Below are 25,460 nucleotides of genomic sequence, written 5' to 3' on the forward strand. Positions count from 1 at the left end.
TAATATGACCTCATTCGAAAATCAAACATCGGTACATCGTATCTTTAGAAGGTAGATTTGAACAACAATATACGCAACAACAAAAAAATACAAAATGTAATTATAGATCCTTCACTGCACTAAATGCGACATTGTGAATGGTATTTATTTCATTGAACGAATCATAACAATGATAGTGGTCGATGCGTAATATATATATAGCGATAGCTGTCTAAGTTTAACTAAATATAATAGGGAGCATGTTGTTTTGACAAAGATGTTTAACCCTATTTTCCGAAAACATAAAACCGATTCTATTGATGCATGTTATACAAATCTAATCGCAGCTAATTCGATATGACATAACAAATGTAAAATAATTGAACAAAAAAATTTATAATGTTGATGTTGTTGGAGATAAATGACATCTTGTTTTTGCTTGATAAATGAATTGGTTTGATACACAAAGCCACGGTGTCTTTTTTTAGTCGATACACCGTACAGATAGAGAGAGAGAGAGAGAGAGAGAGTGAGAAATGTTCGCAGTTATCATATAATGAACGTATCTGAGAAATTCAGCCAATAATCAAAATGCCAGTGCCAGGTATTTGTGAATATCAACAAGAATATTACGATATATAATTGGGAAAGCTCATTAACTCTCACATCAAAACGGCCATTTTTGAAGTACTTAACTGGTCTAAGCATCATTATCATCATTGATTCAAATGAACAAAAAAAAATTTCATTAAGTGTTTGTGTGGAATTTGGATTTGCCAGTCTAAAGAGCGAACCACTCAACAACGAAATGTTTACAAGCGACGTACCGTATAGCTAGACGCTCTTAATTTTCATTTTTTTAAACATTGAAGGGCGAGTTTGCAACGTGAAAAAAAAATGCTTTACTATTATGAGAGTGAGGTATATATATATGTGGATGATGTATCGTGTATAACGGTTAACTGGTATGTGGAAATGAAATGTGAATCTTGTAAAAATTGCTGTCGGATTTTTTTATATATTTTATTGTTGGGCATAATATGTATATACCGAGAGCAAGTATCTTGAGGATGACATGAGTTGCACTTAAATTTTTTGAAATGTAAAAAATTTTGAACAACAGATGGATGGAAGTTTGGAAAAATGCATTTGGTATAAGTGTCGCTAATATGGGTAACGGTAACATATTCTGGAACTACCCTAATTTTTTATCCTAGAATCCACTTAATCCATTTAATAGTCGGTTACATTGGATGCTGCGAGAGTAATTTATTGCATTAGGCAACAATTTTGATGTAAAAGCAAAAGTGTGTTTTTAAGCAACAAAATGAAAAAAATGAATTGAAAATAGTTCACACATGTAATGGATCATTTTCATAGGGGGTAAATTGATTTGTAATGGTCAACTTTCGCATGACGCAGGTAGTAAAATGAATTTTAATCCAAATTAATTACTCAAATTTTACTGATTTCTTGGCTAACCAAACATTTATCTTCAAAATATATTCTTTCCACCACTCTTGAAAATGGAAATAATTTTTTTTTTAATGTTTTGTATGACACATTCATATTTATAATGCTGTGAGTGCATAACATACAAAAATTTCTATGTGAAACGAATTGGTCAGAAAAAGCAATTTGGCTGTATCATTTACAAGAAATGGCCATTAAGAAAATGGAACAAAAATGTGCCGCCAATCTGTCTGAACAACAAAAGAAAAAGGTCAAATGAATGAAGGATACTTTTGTAATATTATTAGTGATGACGTCATACGCGTTCGGACTAGGAGAATTATTCTTTTTTTGTAGATTTTTATTGGACGAACTTATAGGTACTGTTGTACGTTGTGCCATGTTATCAGTTTTTTGGATACGATCGAAAAGATTAATTTTCGTGAAAACAGTTTCGCACACACATCGATTTCTGTGGATTTGAAGTAGAAGAAAAAAGCCGCAAGGTACGTATGCTGGAGTTGGAGTTGTACCTGCCTCTTCCCTAAATTGTAAATAATACAAATTCTCTCCAAGTTCCTGGTGTAATGATTTTTGAATAATTTTGTGCAATGCTGCCTCCATTTGAGGAGGCGGGAGTCTTTCGAAACAGTGTTCCTATTTTCAGTCATGGGAGATGAATCTCACTGGAAGACGAAGTCATTTTTCGTACAAAGGTGACGTTATTTTCCAGTGAGATTCATTTTCCATAATTGAAAATAGGGACGTAATGACACATGATGAAGATGGAAAGATGGAAAGATGGAAAGATGGTCTGAGCGTAACTAAAGTCTTTTTTACGGAACTTATGGAAACAGTGGACTCCAATTGTTACAAGTTCCAAAATATAAACGATAAGTCAGGTGTCGTAGATACCGAAAAAAATGCTTGTTCTTTGTTGCCGGCTGTAGAGAATACAGTGCCGCTTTTAGCTTTTGGGCGCCATCGGGCAATTGGAAAAATAGGCGCCAATTTAGTAAAGCTAATTTTTTTTAAGGACCTCGGGCGCAATTTACTTCTGCTCCACTTCGGGCGCCACGGGCATTTGCCCATTTGGCCCATATGGAAAAGGCGGCACTGAGAGAAAGAGAGATGGATACACGCGGATGCTGATAAAAAATAACACAGAGACACACACGCAGTTCATGAGCAGTCCTGTACCATTTACAATAAATCGAATATAGTTTTATCTTTCCACCATATTCATTCCATAAAAACTTCAAAAACAAATACGAAAAACGACCATTTCGACTGTTTCAGCTGATGCAGAAGATTGCTATTCCATTCCATGCACTTATAATTGTTTAAAGTGCATTACAAAAAAAAAGTTTTCGGTGCGTTTGCCGGATCCGGAAACCGGAAGTCCAAATCCAAATTTTTGAACATTCGACACGATATAACGCTGAGCATGTACCATTGCGACGACCCCTTTTATTCACCGAATGAAAAAACAAATCTCCATCCATGACATTCGGAATGCGTTGAAGCAAAATTACACTCCTCTGTTTTTGATTTTCGGTCCACCAACATGCACCAAATCCATGAATGATGCTTTTCCCAATATATATACAGATTCGAGAATCGATATATTTTATTATTCGTTCAGATATTCAAGTTTAAAGGCAACAAAAATTGTTTCATACTCCATTAAATTGATTCGATTCGGGCGGTTATATCCTCAGTGCATTATGTACTATTAAATAATTTATAGAAGCATGTGTGTACAGTACAACGCAGTACATAATAGTGGAACATACTTTCATATCACATGTATATTAGATTGTGTTTGCACATAGTCCATTGTATGTACACATATGTGTGTTATTGTAGAATGTAATACTATAAAGCATAACACTGCACCAGCAGTCTCATGCTACTTCGCTACATATATACCACATACATAATATGTTTTGAATTCGCGATTATAATTCATAATTTATGAATTTCTGTTTATATAAACTGAAAAAGCCCCTTGAGAGATTAAATTTACACAAAGTTACGCGTTTGAACAAAGCGTTTTCCTTGTTAGCGAAACATATTTTATAGTACAACACATCGCTAGCATCAATATACATGTTCGCCCTATGTGGAGACGTATGTGAAAAAGGGAAATCCCTTCAGGATTGTAAGCATCACCTAAAATACCGCAGGGAATGCTTTAAGTTTCTCGTATTGTGTTCACAGACGTATGTATGTACGGCGAGAGGTATACATGTATAAACACACACAATTCAAAGGTTTCGTGTAATTAGATGACTTTGGGATAGGTTTTCATTTCGGATGTGAACGGGAAATATTTTCAGAAACTTTAAAAGCGACAATGTCAACGATGATTCAGTTAATTGAGTGGAATGCATCATGATGTGTTCGCCGAATCGGAAATCAATGAACGATAATTATAAACAATTTTTAACTTTTGGAATGGCTTAGGGCGTTGAATATGTCTCGATGCACTAAGTGAGACACTCGCATCCGTTGGTCCCAATGAAGTCTGTGGTTCTACTGCAGTCGCTTCACTAAAATTAAATTTAAAAAGTAAATGGGAACGGGACAGTTATTAATGCAGCAGGTATCAAGGGTGCAATGAGTTCAAATGACCACTCCAAAGGTATACATAAAAATTCCCCATATTTGTCTACCTTCGATATTGTACTAAATAATAGATAGTGGAAACCCACTGTATGGGTTTAGGACACCCTAGATAGTTGCTGCATTCATAACTGTCCAGTTCCCGTTACTTTTTTGTTAAGCCGATGCAGCTGAACCACAGACTGCATTGAGACCAACGGATGCATGTTTCGTACTAAATGCACTGAGACTTATCCAACACTATGCTGCCATCCATGCACGAAACCCGTGCTGCCCACTAATTATTATAGGCACAGGTGTGAGAGTTCCAAAGTTTCGTTCTTATCACCGCCGAATCGGAAATCAATGAACGATAATTATAAACAATTTTTAACTTTTGGAATGGCTTAGGGCGTTTAATATGTCTCGATGCACTAAGTGAGACACTCGCATCCGTTGGTCCCAATGAAGTCTGTGGCTCTACTGCAGTCGCTTCACAAAAATTAAATTTAAAAAGTAATGGGAACGGGACAGTTATTAATGCAGCGGGTATCAAGGGTGCAATGAGTTCAAATGACCACTCCAAAGGTATACATAAAAATTCCCCATATTTGTCTACCTTCGATATTGTACTAAATGATAGATAGTGGAAACCCACTGTATGGGTTTAGGACACCCTAGATATTTGCTGCATTCATAACTGTCCAGTTCCCGTTACTTTTTTGTTAAGCCGATGCAGCTGAACCACAGACTTCATTGAGACCAACGGATGCATGTTTCGTACCAAATGCACTGAGACTTATCCAACACTATGCTGCCATCCATGCACGAAACCCGTGCTGCCTACTAATTATTATAGGCACAGGTGTGAGAGTTCCAAAGTTTCGTTCTTATCACCGAGGTTACACAAAAAACAGGAAATTTATTAGAAACACTAAAGGTGATGAAGATGAAGATGTGGGAGGTCTGACCAAAGGCCAGAACAATATTGTTGCAATTGTTACACACAAAAAAAAAAGTTAATCCGAAAAATGTCAACATCAAGAATATCTGAAATCGTTGGACAAAATACATGCCAACAACATCATGTAAAAAATAAACATAATGCCGAAGGTCATTACACAGCAATATTTCATATTATCGTTACTCTAATAGCACCAGCTAATAAATTGTACGCAGTTTCATTGACTAATTTTTTTTTAGTACATATACGCTGTGCTAGGTAATATTGTATCCGATAATGAATTATGTTTCAGCCACACTTTACCCATATATGAGTAGATATAACTATATGGTGCGAATATACCCGTCACATGATCTATAATGGTACAAAAATGCCACCATGTTAATGTGTTTACCAAAAACATGAAAGAGAAAAATGAAATATGTTTTTGCTGCCACCCCGTACATTTTCACCACACAAAAATCGCATGTATATGAAAACTGATGTACTTATATGAATGTGGCTGGCTACACATTCATGTGTGGAAATGTGTACTCATATAACATTGCCATCATAGCTTGATTTAGATTCAAAAGCAATATAAGTGTTCGGTTTATTTGGATGGATAGTGCGAGTGTGCAGAGATTTTTGTTTCATTTTTGTTTGTTTTTTTTATTTGTGTCCGAAATGTGTTCATTGTTTGTGGTTGACGGACACGGTGCGAGGGAAGAATATGTAGTTTCATATAACAATATTTTTCGCCTTCGAGGATATGGCGTGTGTTGATTAGTAATTGGAAAATATTTTGTTCGAGTTTGGCAATTTATTTATGAAAATTTCGGTACGTGACATTAAGCCACTTTGCTGAATCATATGGATCCTGCTCTTCCTATTAGATATACGTCTCCGTCTCACACTGGAAACTATTACTTCTAATGTGCTATAGAACCACATAGTTTCGCATAAAACGAAACAGAAATCACACTCATTCTAGGAACACTCTGAGCTGTGCACATAAAAACAATTCTTGTTAACGTCGACATAGCCTATGAAAAAAAAAGAAAGAAACCGAAAACAAATAGCCATTACATTAACATTTTCCCATTCCCAACACACTATGCTACAGTAACATGCTTGCATTCACCGTGCAATGCAATTTTTCTAAAGTTTTTACCTCGATAGAGAGGTGCTGCATTGGCGGACATAATTAGCATTTCGTAATTAAAAAACTTATCTCTACCGAGTATAATACCCCGGTATGTATATACACATCGGCATTCTGTTTGCATAAAATTATACGTTCAATTTTAAATTGTTATTAGGTTGGGTGGGTATATACATGGAAAAATACGGAAAACGTTCAATATTCATAGAATCATCATAAAAGAAACTATTTTGTGAACTTACCATTATTGTAGTAGTACACCTTGTGAAAGCTGAATTTTTCAATCAAAGCCAATGCACTGAGGAACGGTTTGCTGGCCCAATGTTTATCTATGAAAAGTAATTACCTGTCAGTATCAAGACCTTAAACAAGTAAACTTTTCTTATTATTTACATAAAATGCCAGTCGCATTACTAGCGAGTTCAACGCCGTTATGTTCTATGATTATAGCAGGACAAGAAGTAGTTGTCCTTCATGTTCTTACAAAATGTTGTTATACATTTTTCAGACAGCTAGTATACCCCACCAACATATTTATTATAAGTGATATCGCCAAAACATCGAACAAAATCAGACATTTTAAGACAATGGGTCTGATATTATTGAGTTATAGCTCATTGTCGACGATCGAGATCAATAAGTAAGGGTCTGCCAAAAGAACCCCAAAATCATTTTCTTGCGATTAGTCGAGGGAAACAGTTTTGAGAAAAAACTTTTTAAGCTAGGCTTCTAGGTCTTGAAGAGACGCACATTTTGAGTATACACACCACCAGGTCCATGTTGACCTGTTGGTGATAACAATGATTTTAGGAGAAAAAATAGGTGATTTTTCCAGGTCACCTACCGCCTGCAGTGACACAAGTCCGTGACATTTTATGTATGGTAAGATTGCCTAGCCTCAGTAGTACCATGCTATGGAAAAACATCATTGGATAAGTCTTACTGCAAAGGGTTGGATCGACTTTGGCGACTTTTCCCATTTGCTCCGGAAGGTTACCAACGCGGATATATCAAGTAACTCTTTATTTTATCTTATTTCACTTTAAATTACAATTTTATTAAAAATAACTGTTGAATATCCAATAAAAAGACCAAAAAATGCTTCATACCTCACTTTTATACAGAAAATAGTCCAAATAGATCCCAATTCGGGTTCCAAGAGTAAGTGACCCACGTGGATGCATCTAGGAACTCTTCATTTTAGTTAATCTCACTCTAATCAGCGGTAAATAATGAAAAACCACGTAAAAAACTTCAAAAAAGCGGAACAAATGGGAAAAAAGTGAGAAAATTTCGTCGATTTGGGGTAGACTCCCGCCAAAGTCGCTCCAACCCTTTGCGGTGAAACTTATCCAAGGATGTTTTTCCATAGCATGGTACTACTGAGGCTAGGCAATCTTACCAGACATAAAATGTCACGGACTTGTGTCACTGCAGGCGGTAGGGGACTTGGAAATATCACCTATTTTTTCTCCTAAAATCATTGTTATCACCAACAGGTCAACATGGACCTGGTGGTGTGTATACTCAAAATGTGCGTCTCTTCAAGACCTAGAAGCCTAGCTTAAAAAGTTTTTTTCTCAAAACTGTTTCCCTCGACTAATCGCAAGAAAATGATTTTGGGCTTCTTTTGGCAGACCCTTACTTCTTGATCTCGATCGTCGACAATGAGCTATAACTCAATAATATCCGTGACCCCTTTTCCCAGAGCTGTTCGAAGATTTCGCGATATCACTCTTATATTGAAATCTATTGAATCTTTGGAGGTAATGAAAAAACTGAGAATCTATTACTTCAATAGTTTTACGATACATTTTGCTACATAAGTGGCCTTTAGCTAGAGCCGTTGTTTATTTTTGTAGATGCTGTCGATAATAGATGACATTTTGTTTAAATGAATGATTCTGCGAGAATCTTGGCTGAAACAAATTTCATCTTTGAATGAGATCATTGAAATCGTTTCAATAAACGAATTTCTTTAACGCGAAAATGCGTCCTCAAACATTGCTTCCGATCAAAACATTATAAATAACAAGAGGGTTGTGGTTCATAAATAACCATTCGTAATGGCTAAGTGGTATACGGCACAATAAAATGGAAAATAAAGGCCGTAACAATGCCCGAAGCTATAAAAATTGCGAAAGTCAAAATCATAAATTTTCCTTTTTTTTCTTCTTTTTTCGATCCTACCTATAGAATGTTACGCAAACGACACATGACTTCGAAACCAAAACTTTCTCTATCTGAAAACCTAACTAATTACCAAAACCAATAAATTTTTTTTACTGGCCACCCTTGACGCATAATGTAAGATAATATTTCAGTAAAGTATATGGATAAAAGTGCGAATTTGATTTATGGTCTCTCATTAAACTTTTTTTTTTTTAAACAGCATCTAGACATGACCCCTGCAATGCAAATATAAAAATAAACTACTCACATTTACATGTAGGTAAACGTTGACGAGGAAAAAAGTCAAAGTTCTGTACGCAATATACTGTGTTTCTGATTGACAGTACGTTTTTTTTTTTCGTTGGGTCGATGAAACCATGCTGAGCAATTTAAAGTTCCAATCTTTCGAAAAATTCATATTTTTTTGCGGATATACGAAATTGTCGCTTGATATACGACCTTTCGAGAATCACTTGGTTTTCAAGTAATTTTTGGTTCAAGGACAACTTTTTCTGTCTCAGTGTCAACATATGGAAGGACACTGATGTCAAAAAATTTGATCAAACCGGAACTATTCGTTTTCAAAAAAGTGCAAATCTCTGAAAAATTAAAGGATTCTGTCGACTCGATTTTCTTAAAAAAATAAGTCCTGACTTAATCTAGAGAGTGTACGCGTTCTTAGAAGGTGTAAATCACCAAATGGTAAATCAGTTCGATTTGAGCAAAGTATTTCCATTAGACACGGAACAAGCCATTGAAAAGCACTTAATTCCTCAGCATAAAACCTTCGTATGCCAAACGTACCCATGCTACTTGACTTGATTCTTCTACAAATACAAAGTGCAATTATATCTACATCTGTTGAATTGTCAACCAACAGATGACTATACTAAGCCATCATTATATGTGGTTAACTCGAATGCTAAACACTCATCACATCAACAACGAATACGCCATTAGATAGACACCTATCGAACAAATAAACAAAACATTCGACCACTAATTTTTTTTTGGTCGAGGCTGAATTGACGCCATCGTAATAGCGCCATTAGGATATGAATTTTAGGGACCGTTCAAATAGCGCACACTCTAAAACATGGGATTCAAATCGCATACAAAAATGATGTTTTGTGTCGTGTTTTTAGCGGGCGCACTATTTGAATGGTCCCTTATGTGAACTAGTCACCTTAATGTTTTCTTTATAATAGTAGGGCTCACTAGTTGAACAAAATACATTTTTTGGTGCATTTTGGTAGAAAAGCGTGAATTTTTTACCATTGATAAATATGCATTTGGGGATTCCAAAACGATTAGGAGACTTTGAAAAAGTGACCTCTAGCGCCATCTACATCCGGTTGAAGTTTTCGATGCAGAGGTAACTTTGATGAATTTCTGTGTAGCGGGAATCGAAGCTACGCAGGTGATATTGGTCTCAAACGAAAGCTGAATGTTCAAAGTTTTTTTTAATGCAACAAAATTTCACGAATTTTTCGATTTTCCCGCAGTTTTTCCGAATTTTCTTTAAAATTATATTTTAAAACTGAGGTGAAAGTTAAGTAATTTTTAAAATTGATTCAAAAAAGTTTTTTTTTCTTCGCTATTATCGCTGCACGTTCAGTTTCCAAACTTTTAACGATGAAAAAGTTTTTGGATGTTCCGCAGCAGTGGTAAATAGTTTCAGTTTTCATCAAAAATGTGAACCCTTTTGCATGACGAATTTTTTTCGGCGCAATTTTTTTTCGTAAATTTAATGAGACTAGTACTGGGAGTGCTGGGCATGATCTAAAAACAAAATAAAACCAGTTTCCGATTTTTAAAAAAATTATAAGTTTCCGAAATCTGCTAAAATCTGTAAATTTTCCTCCTTCGGCGACCTTTGACAGACCCTAAAAAATCCATAAACGTTTCAAACAGCACAAAAATACTTTAAACGCTTAGCTGGGACCCTCAGCTTTCAAACGATACCAAACACTCCACAACCGGATCAAAGGATGTATGACCTGTGATGTGAGATATGTGGTTGGACGCGATTTCAAGCAAATTTCGAAATATATGAGAGGAAAGTGGAAAAGGCAAAACAAAAACGATTTTAATTATTTTGGGTGAGTCAGCTTTTGACAACTTCCGTTTTCTAATCAATATCCCTTTAAAAATGATTTTTGCGGCTTTTCCACTTACCTCTCATATATTTCGAAATTTGCTTGAAATTGGGTCCAACCACATATCTCACATCACAAGGCATACATCCTTTGATCCGGAGGTGGAGTGTTTGGTATCGTTTGAAAGCTGAGGGTCCCAGCTAAGCATTTAAAGTAGTCTTGTGCTGTTAGCGGCGTTTATAGATTTTAGCAGATTTCGGAAACTCAATATTTCTTAAAAATCGGAAACTGGTTTTATTTTGTTTTTTGAATATGCCCAGCATTCCCAGCACTTGTCTCATTAAATTTACGAAAAAAAAATTCGCCGAAAAAAATTCGCCGTGCAAAAGGGTTCACATTTTCGATGAAAACTGAAACTATTTACCACTGCTGCGGAACATCCAAAAACTTTTTCATCGTTAAAAGTTTGGAAACTGAACGTGCAGCGATAATAGCGAAGAAAAAAAAACTTTTTTGAATCAATTTTAAAAATTACTTAACTTTCACCTCAGTTTTAAAATATCATTTTAAAGAAAATTCGGAAAAACTGCGGGAAAATCGGAAAATTTGTGAAATGTTTTTGCACTAAAAAAAACTTTGAACCCTCAGCTTTCGTTTGAGACCAATATCACCTGCGTAGCTTCGATTCCCACAGAAATTCATCAAAGTTACCTCTGCATCGAAAACTTCAACCGGATGTAGATGGCGCTAGAGGTCACTTTTTAAAAGTCTCCTAATCGTTTTGGAATCCCCAAATGCATATTTATCAATGGTAAAAAATTCACGCTTTTCTACCAAAATGCACCAAAATGCAGCTAGTGAGCCCTACTATAACTACGTGAGGAGGGCTAAGTCTTTTGATGTTAGGTTTAAATTTATCGTTTAGAGTCATTGAATCTGTTACTTCTTTTGTTCAAAATATAGTCCAATCTTTGATACAAAATCTTTTACTTCATTCCATCTTAACACACATTTTACTATTTAAGATCACATTAACTGGAGGTCATCGCTTCTCTTTGCATTGCTGTCGATGACAAATGTTAGTTAATACTTAAGATTTACTATAATCGTTCTTAAGTCTTCAAGAATAAATCTAATAAATATTTGCTGGTGTTTAGGATATATAATCTAAACTGTTATGTGTCATTTCTTCTTTAAATTGGAGCTTTTAAATAATTCTAATTTTGATTTTGGAAATTTGAGATTGATCAACTGTAACTTTCAATGTAAAGTCCATTTTATCGGACTAAATGAAATCGTTTGATTTATTTACTGTCGCTAAGTTCATAAATAATATTTCCCGATAGGTTAAACATTCAGTGTGTATCATACGAATAGAAATCGGATACCGCTATACACCGAGAGATATATAATACAATTAAGCAATAAATTATATTCTTATAAAAATGCAAACACTAGGTACATTTGATATCTCAATTTATATCGAAGACGTGGTTTTTTTCTTCATCATTCCTTCAAATACATTTGTTTTTTGTTATAAATATTTATACATGAATTGGACATTGGAGATGGATATATTCACATTCCGTTACGACAAAACATCTCCATAGAGTCCATGAATATGTTAAAATCAATATATAAATAATATTGAATATCCCATCAGTAAATTGCTTAAATTTCTTATATATTATAATCATTATCGCAGCTTTTCGAGTAGATAGCGATAGAGAGGTGAAAAAAAACGCTGATAATTTATTGCACTTTTATTTAAGAACTCATACCTATCCACGGTCCATCGACGATCATAAATTTTCATCGAATTAAATATTAAGATGTAACTTAAGAAAATTTTAATGTCTAATTTATGCATACGAATAGAAAAAATCGACTAATTTTGCATAAAACTTCTCTAACATTTTTCTTTCTGATTTTATCAATAACGAATTTATCAATAATGTAAATTAATGTTTATTAAAACCTAAGCACACACATGTATGTATAGCACGACGTAAGCCACACATTTCTCACCTATCCTCTGAACGGTCTCTGATCGGTTAAAGTAGAAAAAAAAAACAACAACAACAACATAAATTCATATACCTGTTAAATCCATCGTTTATCGACAAAATATTGAAATTTTCTTTTTTAGCGATTATACGACATTAATTCAAGAGATTTTTTTTCTTTCTTTCTTTTTCGTCGTTCCTCTTTTTTTTTTAATAAATTAGGCAATTAAATAACATTAAGCATTTAAGTTATTTGATAATTATACATTACGGTGTTGGATTATTGGAATATTCATAGCTTAAATAGATAGATCTACCTCATCCTCATATTTAACAAAACACAAAAAAAAACGAACCGAGCCGAGGTGTTGGCTCCAATCATTTTGTTATAATTTTGATAATTAATGCGAAACAAAACAAAACAGACACGAAGTAAAAAAAAAAATCTTTTCCTATCTGACTAATTTGATCGTAAACACAATTAATAAAATTAGTCACACATAATTTTTATATATATTTAAGATTTTAATTTCCCTTCGACGCATATTATAATTTATTGCTATTTACCATTTTCATGTTGAGTGTTGAACGGTTGATTTTGACGGTATATGGTCCATATTAAAATATCTCTCCTACCTACGTGCTATGTTCTATTGACCACATTTATGTGAGCATATATTTAAAACGTCTAATCAATTTCTCTTACGGTTCATCTATATTATAATAGCAGTGCGTGGCTGATGCATGAATTTTTAATTTCTTGAAATAAGATCGACGCGATAAGTCGATTTTCGTTAAATTAACAAATTACACTGAAAATTGCTGTGAACGGAAATCGATTTTGTTTGACGAATAATTACGTTTAGAGGGGGAGACGTGAAAACGTTTTGTGACCGTTGTGGAATGTAGGAAACATTGGGAATCTACTTCATCCATTTTTTTAAAATTAGTTAAGTCAAGAGATTTAAAAAATCTTTTGATGGAATCGAATTAAATCATTTATTTGTTGATTCAGTTACAACATTATTGTTTAAAAGTAAGTGAAGGTATTCTAGCAAGAAGAAGCGGCCGAATCGACCAAGGAGAACGTTCGACCAATGATCAAAGGAATAGGACGATAGTCCTTCTTCTTCTTCTTCTTCCTCGCTTAATTTTTTGCCTACGACTAATGAATGCAAAAATATTCCTGATTTTTAGTTGTTTCAACTTTCCAGGTCAGCGTTTAATAATTTAGTTTAGCTTGCCTGGCCAATGTCGTCAGCGAATAGTACGCTCAGCCAGAGCTCTTCCATTACTTTGGATTACTTTGGATGTAAGAAAGTTAAGAGTCATATCGCCAAATCTTCAGGTGATTGGGAAACAAGCGTTCTCCGATTTTAATGAGTTGGATTCGTCTTTCAATTCTAGGAAACACGTGTCTTTCACTTTTTCTTAAAAAAAATTGTTTTCTGTGAAAAGCGCTCAAAAGTGAAGACATGTCAGAGGGTACCGAAAACAGTTTTTCGGCAATAATTCAAGAAAAAATTATTTTAAATGGTTGTAATGTTGTACGATTGTCGGCCTTGAAAAGACCTACAGGTAGAGTATACGCACCGCTTGGTGCTAGTTGATCCACTAGAGTTATGACTAGAAATATAGTGAATGTTCGGAGAGTCCGCCTTCTCTGCAGCTTCAATGTACCACGGAGCTGAGTATGGGGTGTTGTAGCTGGCCTCACCCACTATCGTTGCACATATAAATGGACCCAGTACTTTTGGGCTGCAAGCCTACAGAAGTCTTGAAAAAAAAGTTGGTGCCAAAATGTAGATTGTTTCCTTCTTTCTGAGGGCCCAACTGCCAGAAGAGCATCTGGAGCACAAAGAAAGAATTTTTTACTTGCTTGGTGCTTTGGGTGCAGAGTTTATGTTCGTAGAGCAAGTAATTTGAACTATTATCATTGAAATACTTTGTTACAGCCCTGGATGATGACTTTGTGTTAAAAAAATTGTCTTTTATTTGACCTATCCCGACGACAACATAGTATAAGTTCAACCAGCTAATTAAATAATCAAACTGATAAGACATTATGCAAATGTTTGTTATTAATATTTGCAAGCCTGTTGGCCTTCACAAAAATTAAATTTGGCACTAAAAAAAACTGCGAAATCAGTTTTTTCTAACAAAAAATAATTCCCAATTAACAATTGCATACACGCAACGCACTTCAAGCATGAGTGGTCACCCTAAATGTGACAGTTGGGATCTAAAGTCGATATATTCCATCTGTCAAAGTGACGTTTTAAACGTCAAACCAATATTTTTATGCCAAATAGTTAAGAAGTCGTTTATTTTTCCTCAATTCTATAAGTGAAATGACTTATAGAAAAATTAACGATTTTGTGATTATTTGGCCAAAAATGTTTGGTTTGACGTTTAAAACGTCACTTTGACAGATGGAATAGACCGACTTTTGATTCCAACTGTCACAAATAGAGTACTAAAACAGGACAGTGTATCAAACACTAAATCCTCACTTATTGTTCAAAAAATAAGACAAGACAGGCAGAAGTTTGCCTACTGTGAACAGTACTAGTGGGGCATAAATCTCTTAAAACTATTATCAGTTTTCCCTTCAGAACCCCATCAAGCTATCGATGCATGACATTATTAGCAGTCGAGTGATGTCGATGAGTTATTCACTTTCTCGTCCACTACGTCTTCGAGTTGATTAATACATATGTTTACAAGCAATGCTACAATCCACATTCACATAACCTCGAGTGGTGTCATCATTTCCTCATTTCCTTGGCATCAAATGGTATTTTCACCTGTGTCATCATTTACCCAAGTGCGCAACCCTTCGCATTGCCATCTCTCTTAAAATGCTCAAAAAATAAGGCACATACGTTTACTTACATATGCACGTTTAGGTAGCATCGAGGGTAGCATCACATTTTAAAATTCAGCTTCTGTTAACTGGGATTATATTAGAAAACTGTGTATAAAAACCAAAAGAATCTGCAGTTTCTAATCAGTTTAATTTGGATTAAGCTTCTTAAAACACAAGAAAAAAAATGAAATTGTTTGTGATTTTGAGTGTAATTTTTGCATTATTTGCTGTTTTCGCTGGAGCTACGAGTCCTCCAACTCCAGATCCATGCGATTTCAAAAATGTGTAAGTTCATTAACGGTAAATTTGATTTAGACATTTCTTAAGAGTGATATCGCCAAAATTTGAACCAATTTGAAAACAATGGTTCGGCGATCCAGGCAAGCTATAGCTCGTTAGAATCGTCTTTCAATTCTAAGAAATAGGGATCTTTTAGTTTTTCTGTTAGTTTCCCATTTTCGGAGTGAACACGTGAAAAGTCATAGCATGTCAAGGGGTGGTGAAAACAGTTTTTTTGTGATAGCTCAAGATAGACTTGTTTCTAAAAGTAGAAAATTTGTAGGAATATAGGCCTTTGGCAGACCTTCATAAAGAGTATAATCATCGGTATGGGCCGACTGTAAACGAACGCTGCGCATCTCTGCTTTACAATAAACCTATATTCGTAGCAAGCAATTGAGTTTCTGTTCATTTTGTGAAGTAAAAGAAATGAGGTTTTCCACCTTCTACGAAGAAGGAGGAAAGCAACATTTTCAAGACCAATGATCGTGCGGTTCAGGACAATTTCGAGCTGAACATGTAATTTTGATTTAGTTTATTTCATTCCCATCGCTCCAGCCTGTTTGAAGACCAAAAACAAGTTGAAAACACTGAAAAATATGGGTCTCCTGGAGCGACATTTTACTTCAACTAACTTTATGGCTTGCAACAGAATTTATCTGGGGTTTTTTATACGTGGAATGAAAGAGGGTAAGTCCAGCTACAACACCCTATAGTCAGTTCCGCGGATAAATTCTGTTGCAAGCCAGTAGCACTGACCAAACATTGACCATATTTTGAGTCATAAGTCTAGAACGGGTGGCGGCCCATACCGATGATTATACTCTTTATAAAGGTCTGCCAAAGGCCTATATTCCTACAAATTTTCAACTTTTAGAAACATGTCTATCTTGAGCTATCACAAAAAAACTGTTTTCACCACCCCTTGACATGCTATGACTTTTCAAGAGTTCACTCCGAAAATGGGAAACTAACAGAAAAACTAAAAGATCCCTATTTCTTAGAATTGAAAGACGATTCTAACGAGCTATAGCTTGCCTGGATCGCCGAACCATTGTATTTATTTTCACCAAAATTGGTTCAAGTTTTGGCGATATCACTCTTAAATTGTATGGTTCGATATACAGTGAACGACATCTCAAATGTCTCACTGTCAAATTTTTCTGAGAATTTTATTGTGTCATTGCAAATTCACAATGACATTCTCTGAAAAAAATGACAGTGAGACATTTGAGATGTCGTTCACTGTATTATCTTACGTAAGAGCGAGAGAAAATATTACGAGATAGAGAGAGTTCTACAATAATTAAAAGTGTTGATTATGTTTTGATTTTCTTTTTCTTTCAAGACCTAAACCAAGGAATCAAGAGCAATTAGAATCTTTGCAACGTATGTATCCAAAGTGCCAATACCCAGCTGACTATACACAGTGGCCTTGAAAATACATTGACAAATGAAGATGACAACAAAAACTAGCAGAAAGAAAAAGTTAATTTTTAAATAAATGGAAATTGTTGTCCTTAATTTGTGTATGTTAGCTGAAAATACACTACCAGTGTTGTATTGCTGGGGCAATTATGCTGCTAAACAATGGAAACCTCAGTGTGATTCCTCGAATTCAGCAACCTAAAATTCATAGTCCGCTTTGATATGCGACAATTTAGCTCAAAAACTATCCAACACGAATAGCAGATCATTCGACTGGCTTCTTTTAACAAATGTATTTCTTTCTAAGACACTTTAACAACAAAACACACGAATTGTTGTAAGAGGGCCTGATCGACGGAACCTGTTGTACAGATCATCTTCAAGATACGGTACTTTCACACGTAACCTCACTTAAGTTTCGTTAAATGTTTCGTTCATTCATTCATTTGTATGAGATTTGTTTTAACGTGGATGGCATTTCTTATCGTGGATGGCATTTCAAACGGCCTTGAAGATGATCTACAGCTAAGCATAATAATACGAATAAATGAGGTTCAAGGGCAATTATTAACCTGTTACAGACGGCTATCATCTGCTATCGACAACGACAGCAATAATAAACGACAAGCTTTGACAAATGAAGTCTTATATAGCAAAAAGCGTGGTCAAAACAAATGAAGTAATAGATTTCTGTCAGTCTTTGAAAATCTTCGATTAAATGAAGTAAAAGATCAGAAAATAAAACTGTTAATATGCTTGCCGTCTGTGACAGGTTAATACCAGTGATTTGGTAAGTTGAGTGTTCGTTTATACAGGAAATCGTGTGGTTTGACAAGTGAAGTAGAAGATTTTATATCGAACATTGGGTGTTTTTGTCATCAATCGTAGTAACTAATAACACAAGTTAGTTTATTCAAATGCTCTTAACACAGTGCCGACAATTGCGGCTAGTCAGACTCTAGATTTTTAGAATTTTTTTTGGAGGTATGTCCTGACTCCTTAACAGCAATCGAGATAGCCGAAATTCAGCGAGTCGCAATTATCTTCAGTGCGTTGGGGGAATGTCTAAAATTGATCATTTTCGGATTCTTTCCATATAAAATTGCATACAGAAGGGGGATTTGGTCAAAAATCGAGTGTATACTGCGTACGTACCTTATATCGATGGCCACTAGCAATAAAGTGTTTTATTAGTGGCAAACAATATTTTGATATAAACAGAAATAAACATGATAAAATCCTGGTGGCCGGCAAATCAATATTTTCGCCAGTAGCTAAAGTTCCATGTTCTCATGTGGATTATTGGCATAATCAGTAATTACGAAAAAAAACTTCATTTAACAGTGAACCGAAAAAAAGATTAGATAATACAACGTTTGCCTTCTACGGTCGTCAGAACAAAAATCGTCGAAACATTTTTTTAGTTCGCCGGTACAAATATTTCAAGTAATTTCTAATGCGTTCGAATGAGCCCACAAATTTGATGGATGAAAAGTTTATTCTTACAATTTCAAAGGTTTAGCAGCAATATTTTCAATTAGAAAATCGTTCTTTTGACCCGTTTTAGATAGTGATTTGTGGTAGCACAAAATTGTTTGAAGTTCGTTCAGTTGAAGAAATCACTTCTTCGATGTGTATCGCTTCGTTGCATATCATAAAATGATGAATTTCCTTAGCAGAACCGTAATGAGACCCGATTACAATATATTTGCACAGTCAGACTCGCAGTCTTACAATCAAAAAATACTTATCAATAAACGAAAGCAGGTATATTAGACACCTTGTGATAGGATACTACACGAGTCACATTGTGGTAAGATACTCCATGAGTCGAAGCGCTACTTTCGATGCTATCAGCATGAAAAGTCCATTTACATAACTCGGGATAAAAGTTAAAAGTCTTGTTTTCGTGTGTTTATTAACCTTAAAAGGCCCGTCATTGGGAAATGACAGGACAGTTTCCCGAAAATGTATGTAAAATTTTATCACAAAAATTCACCGAAAAAATTCAAAGAAACTCACCTCTTATGCTTTCCATTGGATTCGGGCATAGTCTCTTATGGTCGCCAATGCATGTTTGAACACTAAGAGACTTTTTACTCGATGCAAAAACAAAAAGTTCTTTTTTGTTTTGTCGCGACAAAAACACAGAAAATATTTCGACACAATTGTGACACTCCGCAATTATAAGTACTAGAATGAATGTTTGCTGTGTTCACTTCGGCGGTAAAATATTTTCATTCAAAAAAGTGTCCGACACTTCAACGATGGTAGACATTTATTAAAATTGTAACCTCTCCCACTTCTTTAGTAAGCTAACAAGACTTCGCTGAGTCTAATTATGCCACCTCTTCGAACAAAAATATCGGCTGAGTTCTAATAATTCTCCGCTGAGCTTTAACAAACCTCCGCTGAGCTTTAACAGACCTCCGCTGAGCTCTAATAATTTTCCGCTAGGCTTCAGGAAGTGTCCGTTGGGCCTAAGCAAGTTGCAGGAAGGCTTAATGGAGCGAATCGGACACTCAGCGGAGATCTGCCAAAGCTAAGTGAAGTCTTATTAAATCATAGCAACAATTATTAGGTATCCGCTGATGCTTATTGACTACAACGTGCTAAGGTCTGACGGACTCTTACTGAAGCCTAGCGGAGAATTATTAGAGCTCAGCGGAGGTTTGTTAAAGCTCAGCGGAGAATTATTCGACCTCAGCCGATATTTTTGTTCAAAGAGGTGGCATAATTAGACTCAGCGAATTCTTGTTAGCTTACTAAAGAAGTGGGAGATGTTACAATTTTAATAAATGTCGTTGAAACCATCGTTGAAGGGTCGGACACTTTTTTGAATGAAAATATTTTACCGCCGAAGTGAACACAGCAAACATTCATTCTAGTACTTATAATAGCGGAGTGTCACAATTGTTTCGAAATATTTTCTGTGTTTTTGTCGCGACAAAACAAAAAACAAAATTTTGTTTTTGCATCGAGCAAAAAGTGTTTTAGTGTTTAAATATGCCTTGGGGACATAAAGAGACGGTGCACGAATACAATGGAAAGCATCATGGGTGAGTTTCTTTGAATCTTTTCGGTGAATTTTTGTGATAAAATTTTCCATACATTTTCGGGAAACTGTCCTGTCATTTCCCAATGACGGGCCTTCACTACGTCTCGGATCAACAAAATTCAAACGAAAACTATACTTTCCATCGTTTAATCCCTAGTTATGTAAGGTCCATTACGCAACTCAGGATAAAAGTGAAAAGTAAGGTTTTCGCGTGATTATTGACCTCGGCTTCGACTCGGACTTCACACAAAAACTGGATTGTATAACCTTTTATCCATTGGCACAAAAATAACTGTTATAAAACGTAGTGAGTTTCCCTCAATATTACTTCCCTCGCCTCGTAATACACACAATCTTTTACTTCAATTGTTTTAAAATGTATTTTGATCCATAAGAGATCATGCTGCTCAGATTTCATGGCTAATCCATATTCTGTGGACGTCGTTGTAGATAATAATGAAAAGATATGACTTAAACTTAAACTTAAACTTTACCCAGCAATTTCATAGTAATGCTATCTACATACATTTCGATAATATTTTTGTGTCCAATTCCTACATCCAGCGTTTGAGGACACTTCGTATCTTTTTTAGCTGCGTCTGCACTATTTCAATAGCTCTATGGAGTGGAATGAGCTCTCAAACACTTGCTCAAAAGCTCATAAATCTTAAAAAAGACATTTCACTCCTAATGGAAAAAGAGTTTGTCTATCGTCAGACCAACTCTTAAATGGGCAATTATGGTATATTCCAGCTACATATTTAACCCTACAATGTAGTACTTTGTATAACCCCATTCAATGGAACGTATTCCAAGTGCCCATGTCTCGTCCCATATGAGAAACGAGAGAGAAAAAAAGGCTGTGTGTGACAAAAACAAAATCACAATATATCAAAGTCATATTCAATGTAGTACTTGTACATTTATAATGTAACTATGGAACGAGTGTTAATCGTCTCAATGAAAAATGAAAAATTGTTTTCAAAATGACAAATGTGATTCGTCCATCTTATCCGTCAAGATGGCGTCTTGAATATAATATTTCGTCTGACGAAAAATATGATCAGAAGTGGAGCTCCTAAGAATAACATACACGACAATCATAAATTTTCGAATGCATCAATTTTTGTGCTGTTAAACGCGTTTATAACACTCAATTTCAATATGCAATGTTTCTTAAAAAGTAATCTCACGTACCTCACCTAATAAATGAGTGGTAAAGAGACCGCAAATGCGTCATTATGTGGGATGCATATGTAATGAGTTTTATATTATTCAATATTTTAATAATTTTTTTACTTCGTTCGTTTTTAAAATTACGCTCTTGTGTAATATATGGTCGCTTTATTTATAAACACATGATAAATACGATAGGTTCGTGGTTTACAAATTTGAAATTGCGCGGTTGTCGTAAAAGTTTTTTTTTTTAATGATTGACAAATTGAATTTCTTTTCTCACGTTTCGAAATTGTTTGGCAAAGTACTTAAAAGTATAAAGATTTCAAGTAAATTTATGATCTTCTTTGCCTTGCTCGATTGCAAACTGCAGTTCATAGTTTCATACCCATACGTTTTAATGATGAATGGTTACCTGGAGATATGATATCCGAATAAGTGTTGACATTAACTCAATTAATAACATTCAGGAGTGATGGTTTTCGCACCCTTTCGAGCAGGGGATGAAAAGTTTAGTTAAAAAATAATTGATTTTATGTTAATCAATACAGTTATTGTGTGATATTATGGGGTTCACAGAAGAAAGAAGTTTACTTTCAGATTAAAATTAATTACATTTTATGCCTAGGAGTCATTTATTGCAAACGATCTTCGAAACGATTTATAAAGACAAACTATTCACTAACGATGTTTGATAGTTTCAAACAGAAAACATTGTCAGCCTTTTTGGAATTTTTTATTTTTCTTACAATTCGCCAATGTGACACATGTCCTTTCTATATATGACTATTAATTATTCAAATAATCGACGATTAACATGTTAATGGTAATGTTCTGGAGTGAATATGATTATTTCAGAGAAAAATGCTGAGACATCTAGAAAAGTTGATTGAAGAAAGAACCTCGTCCCAACTGCATGTTTACATTTTTCTCAAATTGACTTATAAACTTACGGAGAAGTGTGATTCGACGAATTTAAAACATAAATTTAGTCTTACAAGTAAAAGAGTCTAGATTATACGTATGTTTTAGGTTTTCGTTGCAGGTCTTGAGCGAATATCTAGTAAAGTCAGAAGAATTCGTAGATTACGTGATTGTTTGGAACTTTTTATTTTCCCAAGTTTGTAGCGCTAAAATATAAAGTTTCCGCGTCCCTCCTCAACAAAAAGGAAGAAGACTTCACGACAATTTTACAAGTGAACAAAGTGATTTTTCTCACACGAAATTGACTGGGGTATCGTTAGAGAGGTCCTCTTTTTAAATAATAACTTTATTATCATTCCGAGTGTTTGACACGTGTGGAACACTATTTGCTGGTGTCTAATATTTTACAAGTGGACTAAAATAGAAACAACAAGAATTTTGTCTAAAAGTAATAACAAGCAGAATTGGAACAAACTTAAGATCAAAGAAAGAAATTGGGTCAAGGTTAATTAAGGATAAAATCCATACAAACTAGTTCACAAACAAAAACGGAGAAATCACATGATAGTCATCACAGGTCATCACAGCTAGTTCAACATTCCTCTTAAAAGTTTTCAGACACTCTATCCTCTTCAAGTCAACAGGCAGATCATTATATTCTTTAATCACAGAAGTCATCGCACAAACGTCATTATCATTGGCGTTACGAGATATAACGCTAAACTTATGTTTAGTCATCGAATTCACCATCCGGTGCATGTTTACTACTCTCTCAACGAAACCCATCTTCGAAATAGGTAACAGTCGGCTGCTGTATAGGTAGGTGGTGTGCGCTTCCCTTGGCAGACGATACATCGCTTTGAGGCATTTGTTCTGTATAATCTGTAACTCGTTCATTTTGTACGCTGGACAGTCGCTGTATATACGCAGCATGTAGTTTAGATGGCAATGGACATAGGCCATATAGATTTGTTTACGCTTATGTGCTGGGATGAACCGACCACTACGCCTCTGTCTATAAGATAAAAATTTGCTTCAATCAAAATATGTCCATTCACTGAACCTTTGTGATACAACGGTTTCAGAGAGGTGGATGAAATTTCTTGAAATGAAAAATTTTGTATGGGGAAGGAACTGGTCCTATTTTACTGAATGCTGTTTTGAGCTCCCAATAGGTAACTGAATCTATGTGCGTTCTTAGTTTTTGGGTTTATTTCGGAAAAACTTCTTTTTTGTTGAGGAGGGGCGTGTTTCTAAAAGGTATTTCACTAACAAATGAGTGAGCAAATAAATGAATACAGCGCAAAAATATCCGTTATCTACCCGGCTGACAAGTTTAATCTACAGTACTGTTAAAAATTCTCTAAATGACCGTCTTTTCCTGAATTTCTTATTTCTCTTACTTACTTCTTTCTTTCTGTATATTCGTTATGGAGAAATGGGAGAAACTAGGCCCCACCTCTTGGGTGGGTCAGGTCCCTTGACTGGTTTTTTTTTCTATAATTCCAGCCTTAGTTTTCTAACCATTTTTAAATGAGGTGGTGTTTTTGAGATCACATGAAAAGGTGATGTCTCTTTTATTCAGAAAACAGCAGTCATCACATGCTTCATTTTACTCATATTTACTTAATTTCCTGAAGAAACAAAAAGAGCTATGAGTTGAAGGTCCAGCGAGCGATGTCTTACTCCTAAGTTGAGTCTCCTATATAGTCTACTAAAAGCGCTGAACAGGTGGCGCATATCTTGCTTACCTCTTGAAAAAAAAACTCATGTGAATTATGGCCCTCGCTTCGCTCTGACAAAATTCACACTCGTGCAAACACTTTAGGAACGAAAAAATTTCTTTTAAGAACGCGATTTCACGCAAAAATTGTCGTATATCGCAGATTACCAGTCCAATAAAGTCCAATGTTCGAATTTAACCACATGAATTACGATACTGGTCGGAAACACTTAATATTTTCAAATCTGCGATTTTCGAAGCCTCTGAGAATTACTCGAGTTATCGTGTTATCAAGCAAGGAAGATTGTTCTAGACTTCTAGATTGTTCGACCAGAAATCCAGAATTTCACTTACTCGTCGAATAATTTTTTTTTTGGAAATCCGTTGCAAAAATGTCGCGGTAACAAGTTGTGTTTACAATTATACTCCAACCTCACTACTCCAATATTATCCATCTACGAACTTAAAATCGGGTAAAAATTACTTAAGTTATCACGATAACAAGGAAAAGCGTCTGAGTATAATTTGGCGTATTTCCTGGCTACCTCTTGAAAAAATATAACTCGTGTGAATTACGGCCCCTCGCTTCGCTCTGGCCACAAAGTTCACACTCGTTCAAACATTTTAGGAACGAAAAAAATTCTTTTAAGAATACGGATTTCACGCACAAATTGTCGCATATCCCAGATTACTAGTTCAATTAAATTCCAATGTTCGAGTTTAACCACATGAATTACGCTACTGGTCGAAATTGATTTTCGAAGCCTCTGAGAATTACTCGAGCTATCGGTTTCTCAAGCAAGCAAAAACTCTTTTGGGAAGTACTTCTTAATTGTTAGACCAGAAATCCAGAATTTCACTACTCGTCAAATAAGAAATTTTTCTGGAAATCCGTTGCAAAAATGTCGTGGTAAACAAGTTATGTTTACAATTACTCCAAACTCACTACTCCAATATCATTCTCTGTCAATTAAAACAAAAAATTTGAAAATCGGGTGAAAATTACTCAAGTTATCGCGCGGTAACAAGAGAAAGCGTCTGTGTAGAATTTCTCCCATCTCGTTGTTCGAACATTATCCATCTGCAAACTCAGCCTCAAGAGTTTCAATCTTCGTCGATTTAGACAAAATCTTCCATCGGATAAGAATTATGGAAGCTATCGCGGTAACCAGTAAAAAAATCTCTTGAGAATTACTCCCATCTCATTACTCCAACATTGCCCATCTACGAACTTAACCTCATGATTTTCATTCTCCGTCGATTAAAACCAAAATTTTGCAAATCGGTAAAGAATTACTCGAGTTATCGAGTCCACAAGTGTACGGACGTTTTGTGTATTTAACGTTTTTTGCCAATGTAGAACATTTTCAAAATATCAAAGTGAACTTAGCGTTACGGACATTTAAGGGTATTTTCTTTCATAAGACCCTGACTTTCAGTCAAGGGAATAAGAGTTTTAGAAAAAGACTGTCATTTAGAGAGTGTATCACGGTAATGTAAAATAAAAATGTTCAGAAATCTGTTAATTGTCCTTTTCATGTGTCGGGGCCGAAAATGAGGGAGTTTTGAAATTTTTCTCT

General features: G+C 35.1%; 2 long non-coding RNA genes across 2 annotated transcripts in view; one reads left to right on the forward strand and one right to left on the reverse strand.

Moving 5' to 3' along the window:
* The window catches only part of LOC119072951, a 68,310-nt gene that overhangs the window by 41,059 nt on the left and 1,791 nt on the right, over positions 1–25,460 (reverse strand). The window contains exon 2 of the long non-coding RNA XR_005086963.1: positions 6,389–6,475. This is a non-coding gene — a long non-coding RNA (uncharacterized LOC119072951). The remainder of the gene's footprint in view (positions 1–6,388; positions 6,476–25,460) is intronic.
* LOC119072950 lies at positions 15,382–17,044 on the forward strand. The gene is made up of 2 exons (XR_005086962.1): positions 15,382–15,577; positions 16,920–17,044. It is a non-coding gene; the product is annotated as an uncharacterized LOC119072950 (long non-coding RNA).

This window comes from Bradysia coprophila, assembly GCF_014529535.1.
Source record: "Bradysia coprophila strain Holo2 chromosome IV unlocalized genomic scaffold, BU_Bcop_v1 contig_84, whole genome shotgun sequence".
NCBI lineage: Eukaryota > Metazoa > Arthropoda > Insecta > Diptera > Sciaridae > Bradysia > Bradysia coprophila.